Raw genomic sequence first — 14670 nt, 5'->3', positions numbered from 1 at the left:
ACCCAGTGGGACTGTGATTTGGCTGGCCTATGGCCGGGGTAGGCTCGCCGATAAATCAGAGGATTCATCGTGAGGCCACGAGAAGAGAACCAGGGCTACTCATCGTGAGCACCGTGAAACATCCTGCGTCTCCAGAGGAAGACAAGTCATTGTACATAAGTGTAGTTATATTAACCGCGTGTGACTGTTTATATATTTATTTATGGTGGTGGATAATATATATATTTAAATTAGGGCATTTTTATCCCTTCCCCTTTAATTTACTTGCGTTACGGAACACACCCCTTGAAAGCCACTACTAACTTGGGGCCGGATACCTAAACTCTAATAACATCAGAGAAGAACCCCAGTTGCTACCCAATAGGGCCGTAACAAAGATGATTAATGGACAACTGACGGATGAGTGTGATTAATCGCTTGGTAATCGTGAAAGCGCACGCCACATGTGTGTGACTTGGGTGCTGGTATCCGGTTACCCCACCTCTCGATGGGAAGAGAGATTAAGTGAGGGTCAACTAATTAATTTTTAGAGACTCTAGCTCTTAGACTGTGGTCTTACCAGTTTTAACTCCTGGGATGCTCTGGTGATTATAGCCTGCAACACGCCCAGGCGCAATAAAAAAAACTCTTATAAAGGTGTTCATTTGTGTTCCCTGACCACAGGGAAAAAATAAAAAATCGTAGGTGACATTTTTTGGCCACAATAGGGTGAGAAAGTCTGGCAAATTTGAGGCGTTGACAGAGCAAGAGTGGGAGGCGGTCAGCTCCGCCCGAGCAATCAGGCGGGAGTTGCCATAAAGATATTATTACCTAATTATTTCAATGTCTCTGATTTTTTCTTAGTTTTTTGCAGTAATATTATTCAATTGTGTGTAGTGTGACATATTTATATAATAAAATGTGGGAATCATCGCTATACTCAAAATTATAGGGTGCATATTAGTGACTCAATTATTATGTTCATAAAACAATAAACAAATAGTTTCTGATGTTATTACACTATATACACAGGTTATATATAAGTATCCACATGTTTTGTTCACCATAACTGTACAACTAAGGTATTATGGTGAGTGCAGACAATAATCGAGGTCGCCACCCACTGCTGATGCTGCCTCCCTCCCTCAATGGGTCCGTCTAATTACCCAAAGCCGCCCAGAGCTTCCTGGCATTACATTAGTAATGAATAACTATGATATATTTACTCATTATAATGTTGGTTATTTGTTGGTACATCTTTGGGTCGACCGAGCGCATGGTTCCCGGTCACGCGAGCCGACCTGCCTCAGTTTACTATAGCTGCCAGATTAGTGACGATTACGCCAATAAGAAATTCCGTTTTTGTGGTGATTTTTTGCTTTTTGATCATAAAACTGATTATTATATATCACGCCATGGGTTCCAAGAAAATCAGTGGTAAGGTTCAACCTAAGAAAATATTTGTGAGTAGAGGCAGTAGAGGATTTCCCCTTCCTCATTAAGAAATATGTGAAGTATGGGAAGAACTGCAAAGTTTTGTTGAAAAAACTCACCCAGATAAAGCTGTAGCAGGCCATTGCATAGACCTTTAAATGACAATGTGATGTCTTACTACAGACAAGTGTTAAAATGTAGGGAAAAGCAAGTGTCTTTAGACAGATTCTTAGTAAGACAAGCAAGCAAAGAGCCACTAGCAGGTCCTAGTAGTATGCAGGCAAAATGTACCAGTGTGTGTATCCCAGAAAAGTCATCACTGCCTGATGTTATAATAACATATGTACTGTATTGTAGTTACAGAATTTTTTTTTATTCAGTATAAATGTATTTGTAAGTTAATATTTTGGAGGGTGGGGAACGGATTAATTCAATTCCTTTATTTCTAATGGGCAAAATCACTTTGACTTACGATACGTCTCTGGGAACAGATTACCATCGTAAATTGAGGCCCCACTGTATATATTTTGACATTTTAAGGCGATGATGTGGTCACAAACTGAACACTAGTGCTGATAGCTCATGCTGCATGTGCTTGCCTTGGTGGCTCACTCAATACTGAGGCTCTCACACTCGAGAATGTTGCCCACTATTTTTTTTTTAAATTACTTATGTTTACAAGAGCCCTGAGGAAGCTGATGTGAACCTCATGTTTCCGCGGGACTTTTAAATCTTGCGCGGTACGCCAACACATCAATAGCTGTGATGCACAATTTCCCGACAGTTACTCATCCCAGCTATTGATGTGTTTGTCATTTTAACCCTTTAGTTGCGCAAGACATCATATGATACATTGAGTGACTTGCAGTAACTTGCGCTCGGCATCATATGATGTTTTGGAGTACCACGCAAGATTTAAACGGCCCGCGGATACACAGGGTTCACCACACCCTCATCAGGGCTCTTGTAAACAGACGCCCTGATGAAAAATTGTGGGCCAAATTCCGGGGTGTGAGGGGCCTCAGTATTGAGTGAGCTACTAAGTCTGATGCACGCAGCATGAGCTCACAGCACTGCTGTTCAGCTTGTGACCACAACATCGCCTAAAAATGCCATAAAATACATGTTCTTGCTATTATTTAGCAATGATATTATTACAGAAGCCCCCTGTGATAAAACTGACCAGGGTTCTGATAATAGCAGGATTGTGGTGATACTTAGCGCTGTGCTCCACGGAAGGAGGAGTAATGCTGAGGGAGGGAGGGTGGTTGTGTCGTCCTCTGACTGTGTGTGGCCACCTTTTATTGACTGCACTCACCATACCAGCTTAGTGGTTCGCTAAGATGAACACAAATGTAGATACTTATATATAACGTGTGTATAGAGTGTAATAACAGCAATAGGTGTAGGTAAGCCATAAGCAGTATGCCTATGCACTCTGCACCAGGCCCGGATTCTTGGAACTCCATATTCATAAAGAACTGTAAAAAACCACTATCGCAGGCCCTCCACATTCTGTGGAGCCAAAGCCTAGATACTGGCGTTATTCCTGATATACTAAAAACAGCAGAGATAGCACCACTTCATAAAGGAGGAAATAAGGCAGAGGCAAAAAATTACAGACCGATAGCACTAACATCGCACATCATAAAAATTTTTGAGAGTGCTAAGAAGTAAGATCACAAAATACATGGAATCACAGCATCTCCATAACCCCGGACAACATGGTTTCAGAACAGGGCGCTGTTGCCTGTCGCAGTTGCTGGACCACTATGATATGGCATTAGATGCTATGGAAGACAAACAAAACGCTGATGTAATTTACACAGATTTCGCAAAAGCTTTTGATAAATGTGACCATGGTGTTATTGCACATAAAATGCGTTCAAAAGGAATTACCGGAAAAATAGGCAGATGGATCTACAATTTCCTGACCAACAGAACCCAAAGTGTAATACAGTAGTCAACAAAATAAAATCCAGCCCATCAACTGTGAAGAGCTCAGTCCCCCAGGGTACTGTGCTTGCTCCAGCACTTTTTCTCATCCTCATATCGGACATAGACAAGAACACAACCTATAGCACTGTATCATCCTTTGCAGATGACACTAGGATCTTCATGAGAGTAGGTAACATAGAGGACACGGGAAACCTCCAATCAGATGTAGATCAGGTCTTTCTATGGGCTACAGAAAATAATATGGTGTTTAACGAAGATAAGTTCCAGCTCATGCGCTATGGAAAAAATTAAAATATAAAAACGGAAACCACGTACAAAACTCAGGCAAATCATAACATAGAACAAAAAGGCAATGTACAGAATCTGGGTGTACTCATGTCGGAAGACCTTACTTTTATAGAACACAATAAAGTAGCCGTCACAACTGCAAGAAAAATGACAGGTTGGATAACAAGAACTTTTCACACTAGAGATGCTATACCGATGATGATACTTTTCAAAACGCTTGTGCTCTCTAGAGTAGAGTACTGCTGCACAATGACAGCCCTTTTCAAAGCTGGAGAAATTGCTGACCTGGAGAGCGTGCAGAGATCCTTTACTGCTAGAATCCACTCAGTAAAACATCTAAACTATTGGGACCGATTAAAGAGCCTAAAACTATACTCCCTTGAGCGCAGGCGGGAGGTACATAATAATTTACACATGGAAAATTTTAGAGGGGCTGGTCCCAAACCTGCACACAGAAATAACATCACATGAGACCAGAAGACATGGCAGGATGTGCAGAATACCCCCCCGTTGAAAAGCAGAGGTGCAACAGGTACTCTGAGAGAGAACTCTATCAACATTAGAGGCCCGAGACTGTTCAACACGCTTCCACTACACATAAGGGGCATAACTGGCCGACCCCTCACAGTGTTCAAGAAAGAACTGGATAAGAACCTCCAAAGGATACCTGATCAACCAGGCTGTGACTCATACTTCAGGCTGCGAGCAGCCGCGTCCAACAGCCTGGTTGATCAGTCCGGCAACCAGGAGGCCTGGTCGACGACCGGGCCGCGGGGACGCTAAGCCCCGGAAGCACCTCAAGGTAACCTCAAAGTAAGGTAAGGTAGGTTGGGAGCCACCATTTTGGTGAGGGAGGTGCGTCGTCTGCACAACTTATCATGTTGTTTACTGGTGACCACTATGTTCTTTGGGCCCCATACCAGTTTACTTGTACAAGTATGGTGAATAAAACAGGTAGATACTTATATATAATGTGTGTATATAGCATAATAACACCACAAACAGTATTGTTGGAGGAGAAATAATGTTGGCGCGCGTCTGGCCTTGAGGGCGGCTGCCACCAGTTGACTGTGTGAATAGCTATGTCTTTGTGCCTTTACTCACCATACAAGCTTAGATGTACAGTTATGGTGAACAAAACGTGTAAATACTTATATATAACGTCTGTATATAAAAGCAAAAACAGTATGGTGGGTGGAGAATGGTGGCAAGTCAGGTGAGGTGAGGGAGGGAGGGAGTGGCAGCCAGTAACTGGCTGCCACTGGCTGCCACTGCCACTGCCACTGCAACTCAGCATACCAACTTAGTGGTTTGTTATGGTGAACACGAATGTAGATACTTACATATAGCGTCTGTATATAGTGAATAAAAGCAAAAACAGTATTGTGGGAGGAGAATGTGGGTGACTCAGGTGACTTGAGAGAGGGAGGAAGTAGCAGCCAGTGCCTGGCTGCCACTGGCACTGCCACTCAGCATGCCAACTTAGTGGTTCGTTATGGTGAACACGAATGTAGATACTTATATATAACGTCTGTATATAGTGAATAAAAGCAAAAACAGTATGGTGAGAGGAGAATGTGGGCGACTGAGGTGTTGAGGGAGTGAGTGGCTGGCTGGTGTGTGGCGGTCACTCCTCATTACTTTTTGACTCACAATAGCAACTTAGTGGTCCGTTATGGTGAACAAAACATGCAGATACTTATATATAACCTGTGTGTATAGTGTAATAACCGACAAAGTATTTGTTCACTGTTTGATGAACATAATTGAATCAACAATATGAACACCATATTTTTGAGTATAGTGATGATTCACTCATTTATTATATAAATATATCACACTACACACTATTGAATAATATTACAGCAAAAAAACTTCGAAAAATCAATCAGAGACATTGAAATAATTAGGTACTTATCTCTGTGTGGCAACTCCAGCTTGACAGCTGGCGAGCATTCAGACCGTCTGGGACGCACGCTGAGTCAGTGCCTGTTTTTTGCCAGACTTCCCCACTTTATAGCGGGCAATACTGTATATGCCACTTATGATTTTTTTATTATTTTTCCCATGATCAGTGAACACAAATTAACAGGTTTAAAAGAATTTTTTTTTTCTTTGGTATGAGCCTGTGAGTGACAGATGCTAAATAGCCAGGCGCCATACAAGGGTTAAGGGTTAAGGGCCATTTTCCTTCAACACCCACAGGCGCAACAAAAAAAAAAAATCCAAAAAATTCTTTCGTCTTATAAGTGTTCATTTGTGTTCCCTGATCATGGGAAAAATATTGAAAAATCGTAGGCGGCATATTTTGGGTGCAATAGGGCGGGGAAGTCTGGCAAAAAATAGGCGTTGGCAGAGCAGTCGCCAGATGAGGTCTGCTCCACCCGAGCTGTCAGGCAGGGGTTGCCACAAAGATATTACCTAATTATTTCAATGTCTCTTGATTGATTTTTTTTTCAGTAATATTATTCAATAGTGTGTATTGCAATATATTTATATAATGAAATGTGTTAACCATCGCTGTACTCAAAATTATTGTGTTCATATTAGTGATTCAATTATTATGTTAATAAAACAATAAACAAATAGTTTTGCTGTTATTACACTATACACATATGTTACATATATATGTATCTGCATGTTTTGTTCACCATAACGAACCACTAAGTTGGTATTGTGAGTCAAAAAGCAACAAAGAGTGGCCTTCACTCACCAGCCAGTCAGCCACTCGCCATCACTCCCTCACTCACCTCCTCACTCACCAACATACTCCTCCAATGATACTGTTTTTGCTTTTATTCACACTATACACAGACGTTAAATTTAAGTATCTACATGTTTTGTTCACCATAAGTGTACATCTAAGCTTGTATGGTGAGTTTAAGCAATAAGAATTGTAGCTACACACACACACACACACACAGTGTACAGCATACAACTAAACTGGAAAAGGTTCAAAGGTTTGCCACCAGACTAGTACCCGAGCTGAGAGGTATGAGCTACGAGGAGAGACTACGGGAATTAAACCTCACTTCATTGGAAGACAGAGTTAGGGGGGACATGATCACCACATTCAAGATTCTCAAGGGAATCGATAGGGTAGATAAAGACAGGCTATTTAACACAAGGGGCACACGCACTAGGGGAAAACAGGTGGAAACTGAGTGCCCAAATTGAGCCTGAGCTCAGTCCCCGCAAGCACAATTAGGTGAGTACAATTAGGAGAGTACAGTCAGCTGGTGTTTGCTGCCGTCACTGGTTCAAGGCCAGACGTACTAATATATCTCCTCCAACAATAATGTTTGTGGTGTTATTACACTATATATACACACATTATATATAAGTATCTACCTGTTTTATTCACCATACCTGTACAAATAAGCTGGTATGGTGCCCAAAGACCATAGTGGCCACCAGTAAACAACATGACAAGTCGTGCAGACAACGCACCTCTATCACCAAAATGGTAGCTCCCAACATACTCCTATTGCTGTTATTACACTCTATACACACGTTATATATTAGTATCTACATTTGTGTTCACCATAGCGAACCACTAAGCTGGTATGGTAAGTCCAGTCAATAAAAGGTGGCCACACACAGTCAGAAGATGACGCCACCACCCTCCCTCAGCATTACTCCTTCCACCATGGAGCACAGTGCTAAATATCACCTCAATCCTGCTATTATCAGAATCCTGGCCAGTTTTATCACAGTCAAGAGTCTTCTGTGATACTATCATCGCTAAATAATAGAATGTACATATATATTTTGACATTTTTAAGTGATGCTGTGGTCACAAGCTGAACAGCGGTGCTGTGAGCTCATGCTGCGTGCGTCAGCCTTGGCGGATCGCTCAGTACTGAGGCTCTCACACCCAGGAATGTTGGCCACAATTTTTTTTCGACGTGGTGTCTGCCAACTATCGGTCGTGGCTGCACTATAGCTGCCCCTATCCCACGCAGGGAGTTTAAATTAAAGAGCTAGACACTAAAACAGCTATTAATGCATTGCGCAGTATCGGTAATGTTACTCAAATCATCTATGTATGTATTGCGAAGTCTAAGGGTTAAGGGTTAAACCTTCGTTTTTTTGTACGTAGTAAAGTCCTAGTCATTCCAGTATACGTATTTGTAATTATATGATTAGGTAACGTTAGAGGATGATTTTGCCTCTAGTGACAGGTCTGCAAGTTTTACAATCAGCGATCAATGACATAGAGACCCAGTCTCTGGAGTGGATGAGTTCCACTTAGATGTATTGGGCTACACACTCCGCCACCAACCACCCCCCTCCATCACCTGCCGCCACCACCACCACCACCGCCAATTGTGAGTGTGGTTGACCTTCGACCCGCACCCCGTAGGCCTAACTATACATTCCATTCAAATTCTCGTCAATCTCCTTACCATTCATTCTGTTCTAGGGTCTCGCATGTTTTGTTTTTCAAATTATACTGGTACTCTCCCTCTTCTCATACGCTAAATTTGGTAGCGCATCATATTTAAAAAAATAGTAGGGTGTACAACAGATCATTACTATTATTATTAACAATATTAAACTAAGAGATCTTACTGTGACATAACTAAGTTATATTTTCGTTACTCTGTATCAAAATCTTTTAAACACATCTAAATCACTTATATATCTTGCTAAGTTAATCTTTCAGGTTCTTTACCATTTATATAGTATCAAACAATTTAACTCGTTTTTACCTATTTCGACTTCATCTTACAATCAGTTACCTGTTTCGTATCATATCAACGACCACTACTCTTTTGTTCTGTATCTTCCATAGTTTGACTAGTTCAAATCATTGCTAACTATTTCTGCATGTGATGACCATGAGAGAAGAGATGTAGAGCTCGCATGGATGAGTGTAAGAGTGGGAGACCATTCACGGATGTGTGTGTGTGTGTGAGCGAACATGGATGAGTGTAGATGACCCTGTTTGCGGGTGTGTCAATCATCTATGTGTACTTACATATCTGAGCTTTCCAAACATATTTCTCAAGATTTTTCATTTCCCATGACTTGCATTTTAAGTTATAGATCTCAGAGCTAACACTAGTCTTCACTTCCCAGACACTGTGGACTGGTAGTTTAATATAAATCGGTATCAGTAAACTACAGTTCCCCACTATTATTAACTTTTCCTTTTACGATTTTAGCTCTCTGTCGTAACTAAGTTAGTCTTTCTACTTTTACCAAAGTAATTTAAACTCATCATTATTAACCCCTAAACTGCGCATGGTGTATATATATGCTATGAGTAACATGTCCCACCATGCGCATGGCATATATATATATGCCATTAGGTGCCAGGCACGATTCAAATGGCTCATGGCTATACGGGGTTCACATCAGCTTCCTCAGGGCTCTTGTAAACAGATGCCATGGTTAAACAAAAATCGTGGGCAATATTTTCCGGTGTGAGAGCCACAGTACTGTGGAAGCAACCTAGGCTGGTGCACGCACAATGAGCCAACAGCATTGCTGTTCAGCTTGTGACCACAACAACGCCTAAAAATGTCAAAATAAATAAGTAACTGCTATTGTTTAGTGATGACAATATTACAGATGACCCCTGACTGTGATAAAAATGACCAGGATTGTGATAATAGCAGGATTGTTGTGATAATTAACGCAGTGAGGGAGGAGTAATGCTTAGGGAGGGAGGGAGATAGCATCGTTTACTGACTGTGTGGCCACTTGTTATTGTCTGCATTCACAATACCAGCTCAGTGGTTCTCTATGGTGAACACAATTGTAGATACTTATATATATAATGTGTGTATTAGTGTAATAACAGCAAAAGGATTATGCTGGGAGGAGCTATTTGGGTGATGGAGGTGGCATCATCTGCATAACTTGTCTAGCTGAGTAGGTGGACACTATGCTCTTTGGGCACCCTACAAGCTTAGGTGTACAGTTATGGTGTATACAACATGTAGATACTTGTATATAGTGTAATAACACCACAAATAGTATTGTTGGGGGAGAAATTTTAGTGCTCCTGAGCTTGAATAAGTGAGGGAGGCAGGAGCCGGCTGAATTTGTGTGTGGCAATGTCTCTTAGTGCCTGAACTAACTATATCAGCTTAGTTGTACAGTTGTGGTGAACAAAACATGTAGATACTTTTATATATAATGTGTGTATTGTATATAGTGTAATAACAACAAAACTATTTGTTTATTGTTTTATGAACGTAATAATTGTATCACTAATATGAACACCATACAGTACTTTTGAGTATAGCGATGATTCACACATTTTATTACATAAATCTATCACACTACACACTATTGAATAATATTACTGCAAAATACTAAGAAAAAATCAATCAGAGACATTGAAATAATTAGGTAATAAGAGCTTTGTGGCAACTCCCACCTGACAGCTTGGGTGACGCTGACCGCCTCTGACAACTGCTCTGTCAACGCCCACATTTTGCCAAACTTCCTACAGCCGCCAGCTGAATGTGTGCAGCAATGTCTCTTAGTGCCTGAAGTAACTATATTAGTTTAGTTGTACAGTTGTGGTGAACAAAACCTGTAGATACATGCATTTACATTATTATTTCATGGCAGGGACCTGCCCCAAATACACTTTTATATAATTATTTCAGTGTCTGTGAATGGTTTTATATTTAGTTTTTTACAGTAATGTTATTCAATAATGTGTACTGTAATTTACATAGTTAAATGTGTGGAACATTGCTATTCTCAAAAATATTAGCCTCATATACAATGACACGTAGAGTATATTCTTAGATCAACTAGACAGTGTTCTTCCTGTTATTATGCTATATACGCACGTTATATATCACTATCCACATTTATATGCACTATAACAAACTAATAAGTAGTTCTGATGAGTATGGTGATGAAATCAAAACGCAGCATGTAGTCACATGATACAAGCAGACGATGTCACCAATCATGATGCAAAACAATGAATGCCTCAATATTCTACATATTCGCTATGACCAGCTACAAAAAATGCTGTTATTGCCACATTTCTATCACAAAAATCCAGAATATGAATCCATTTCCACAAGGTTATATATTGTAAAGGAACATTAGGTTGTGTCATGATAAGTAGATGCAGGAAACAATGGCTGGGTGCAGTGTGTCTGCTTAAGCATTTCCGTGATTAATTTATTTCTTTTCCAGTCTTTTGCATTCTCTTTTTAGAGTGGTACCCTATCTGACCCCTTTGCAAAGGCATATGGTTTTTGTATGCTTCAGCAGTCAGTTGGGCTATCCCGGGTATTGTCACTTAGGACTGTTTCCCACTGGATATTTACAAGTATCGATTTGTCTTTACAAAGTGTCGTTTTGGGTCGGCGGCTGCAGCTAGTTGTCTCGACTTCGTGTTGAGGAGTGTGCAGTGACCGCCTCCCGGGTAAGTCGCTATATTTTTTACTCTGGGGTAGTTAGCTCCAGGGAGCCGAAGGGGCTCCCTCCAGAAAACCAGTGTTGAATGTAATGAAACGCCATTTTCTGGGCGAGACCCGGAGGCTCCCCAGCATCCCTCCCTCCCTCCCTCCGGTCGGTGTTTTTTTTCGCGTATTTTCACATCCAGCCTCAGAACTGACGGGTAGATAGCCGGCATAGGGGGTCTGGGGCTCCCCCTTCTCCCTCCTGAGGAGGGGGGGGGGGGGAGCTGCACAGACAATGGCACTGCGACATGTGACGTCATGCTCGTTTCTTTTAGGGGAGTTCTATCCACTTGTTCAGCTTTTGGTAGCAATATTTTCACCATAATAGGGGTTTGTTTTGGGATACTTACCTTTCTGGGTGTCTGACCCAGTTGATGGCAGTCATAGAATGTTTCCAACCACATGGGGGTTTCTATAGGCCATTTCTCCCCATGCATTTCTGAGGGGGCCAGGTTCTGGCTCGTGGTCCCCGGTAGGCCCACAGAACTCCATACACATGACTGATGCTAAAGTATGACATTAGCATATCAGCAAAGTAAGCTCTGGGGAGCCTCCTGGTCTCACCCAGAAAATGGCGTTTCATTACATTCAACTCTGGTTTTTTACCAATCTCTTATTATTGAAACTGAAATGATTGAATAACTCTTCTTCCTAAATATTCCTCCGGAACCCATTACAGGCATTGATGTTAGTTTGAACATCAATAAGCTTGTAGTCTGAGTATGTAGTATCTGAGAAAATATATATTATTTCTTTGTTATTTGTGAAAATCAGATCAAGATGGTTTTCATTCCTAGTTGGCTCTCATTTTCTGCTGCTAGAGTGAGAATTTGTCACAGAATCTTAGAAGTTCTCTGACCTGTAGTTGATTATTTTCAAATTGATGTCCTGCTATTCTGTTCTTATTTGTTATTGTCTGGTGTTTTCCATCATAAACTGGGTATATTGAAGTCTCCAAGTAAGATATCTGGTAATGGGTTTGCTATGTTATCAAGGCTATTCTCTATTTTGTGTATCAGGTCCCTAAATTCCTCAACTGTTGCATCTGGCAATTTGTATATTAGCATAAAAAATTAATTTTCTTTTCTACATTTATTCCACCTCACTGATAGAATTAAAGAACCTTTAAACCCTCCCAAGTCAAGAGTGGGTTTAGAGGGGGAATATTTATTGACCACAAAGAAAACAAAAGGGATTACCCAGGGACAGAAGAACTGATTAAACAGGAAACCCAGGTACTGGGGATGCTCGCTGGATATAATCAAAGTAGACCAACACAGCCTAGTTAACATTGCTGTGAAGGCCGACCTCAGTAGGCTGTGTAAACATGTACACAAATAACCATTGCACTCCAACAGCCAAAATAATCACCCACAACCAAGAGTCTAGATAGACGGACAAGAGACGTCTGACACACACAGTAGGGGGCCCGGCCGGCCGAGCGGACAGCACACTGGACATGTGATCCTATGGTCCCGGGTTCGATCCCAGGCGTCGGCGAGAAACACTGAGCAGTTTCTTTCACCCTATGCCCCTGTTACCTAGCAGTAAATAGGTACCTGGGAGTTAGTCGGCTATCACGGGCAGCTTCCAGGTGTGTGTGTGTAATAACCTAAGTGTAGTTACAGGATGAGAGCTACGCTCGTGGTGTCCCGTCTTCCCAGCACTCTTTGTCATATAACACTTTGAAACTACTGACGGTCTTGGCCTCCACCACCTTCTCACCTAACTTGTTCCAACCGTCTGCCACTCTATTTGCGAAGGTGAATGTTCTTATATTTCTTCGGCATCTGTGTTTAGCTAGTTTAAATCTATGACCTCTTGTTCTTGAAGTTCCAGGTCTCAGGAAATCTTCCCTGTCGATTTTATCAATTCCTGTTACTATTTTGTACGTAGTGATCATATCACCTTTTTTTCTTGTCTTCTAGTTTTGGCATATTTAATGCTTCTAACCTCTCCTCATAGCTCTTGCCCTTCAGTTCTGGGAGCCACTTAGTAGCATGTCTTTGCACCTTTTCCAGTTTGTTGATGTGCTTCTTAAGATATGGGCACCACACAACCGCTGCATATTCTAGCTTTGGCCTAACAAAAGTCATGAACAATTTCTTTAGTATATCGCTATCCATATATTTAAGAGCAATTCTGAAGTTAGAAAGCATAGCATAGGCTCCTTGCACAATATTCTTTATGTGGTCCTCAGGTGATAGTTTTCTATCTAGAACCACCCCTAGATCTCTTTCTTTATCAGAATTCTTTAAAGATTTCTCACATAATATATAGGTTGTGTGGGGTCTATGTTCTCCTATTCCACATTCCATAACATGGCATTTATTAACATTAAATTTCATTTGAAAAGTGGTGCTCCATATACTTATTTTGTCCAGGTCTTCTTGAAGGGCATGACAATCATCTAAATTTCTTATCCTTCCTATTATCTTAGCATCATCAGCAAACATGTTCATATAATTCTGTATACCAACTGGTAGATCATTTATGTAGAAAATAAACATCACTGGTGCAAGAACTGAACCCTGTGGTACTCCACTTGTGACATTTCTCCATTCCGATACATTACCTCTGATTACTGCCCTCATTTTTCTATCTGTCAGAAAATTTTTCATCCATGTTAGAAGCTTACCTGTCACCCCTCCAATATTTTCCAGTTTCCAGAACAACCTCTTATGTGGAACTCTGTCGAAAGCCTTTTTTAGGTCCAGATAGATGCAGTCAACCCAACCATCTCTTTCCTGTAATATCTCTGTGGCTCGATCATAGAAACTGAGTAAATTCGATACACAGGATCTTCCAGATCGAAAACCATACTGTCTGTCTGATATTATATCATTTCTCTCCAGATGTTCTACCCATTTAGTTTTGATTAGTTTTTCCAATACTTTCACTATTACACTTGTCAATGATACAGGTTTATAATTGAGGGGGGTCTTCCCTGCTGCCACTTTTGTAGATTGGAACTATGTTAGCCTGTTTCCACACGTCTGCTACGATTCCTGTACACAGGGATGTGTGTGTGTGTGTGTGTGTGTGTGTGTGTGTGTGTGTGTGTGTGTGTGTGTGTGTGTGTGTGTGTGTGTGTGTGTGTGTGTGTGTGTGTGTGTGTGTGTGGTGGGGGGGGGTGGAGGAAAAAAATAGTAGTTAGTAACAGATGATTGACAGTTGAGAGGTGGGCCAAAAGAGCACAACTCAACCCATGTAAGAACAACTAGGTGAATACACCCAAGGCAAGGACCCTACCTAGGTGGTTTTGCTTGTAAAGAGTGAACTCCTGAACAAACCAGAAAAGAGAACACTACCAGTGCATGGACATTGCTAGGGAGCACACAGAAAAGGTAGACCTGAGCACTTGCAGCTCTAAATGCCCTACAAGCCAGGCCCACATAACCTAAGCTGGACAGAAAATATGCTCAAGAATCTAACTAAAATATGGAATAATACCATCCTTGGACTGTGTTCCTTTAGGACAAAGTCCAAGGATGGTTGGCAATTAGCTTAGAAGTAGTGGAACATGCACGACCTGCAGACGACCCAGGAACATTTAGCTTAGAAG

The sequence above is a fragment of the Procambarus clarkii genome, chromosome 14, assembly GCF_040958095.1.
Source record: "Procambarus clarkii isolate CNS0578487 chromosome 14, FALCON_Pclarkii_2.0, whole genome shotgun sequence".
NCBI lineage: Eukaryota > Metazoa > Arthropoda > Malacostraca > Decapoda > Cambaridae > Procambarus > Procambarus clarkii.
Note: the sequence above shows the minus strand (reverse complement) of the source record.